Consider the following 242-nt stretch of genomic DNA (forward strand, 5'->3'; position numbering starts at 1 on the left):
TAAAGCAGCCTTGCAACGTATGTTCCCCACAGTGGGGGTTTAGGTTAAATTGCCCCCCCTGGAAGGGAAGAGTTGAGGCACCTCCAGCCCCTCCTATCTTTCAGCCTTTTCTGATTCCATTACTGCCAATAACTTTGATCTTCATCCCCCAGGTCTCTCCTACCCACCATTGCCAACCTCCCCTCCAGCAGGTGATTGCATTCTGCCTTCGATTACAGAACTGCTTCTGTCCTCCCAAAACA

This window comes from Heptranchias perlo, chromosome 39, assembly GCF_035084215.1.
Source record: "Heptranchias perlo isolate sHepPer1 chromosome 39, sHepPer1.hap1, whole genome shotgun sequence".
Lineage (NCBI taxonomy): Eukaryota > Metazoa > Chordata > Chondrichthyes > Hexanchiformes > Hexanchidae > Heptranchias > Heptranchias perlo.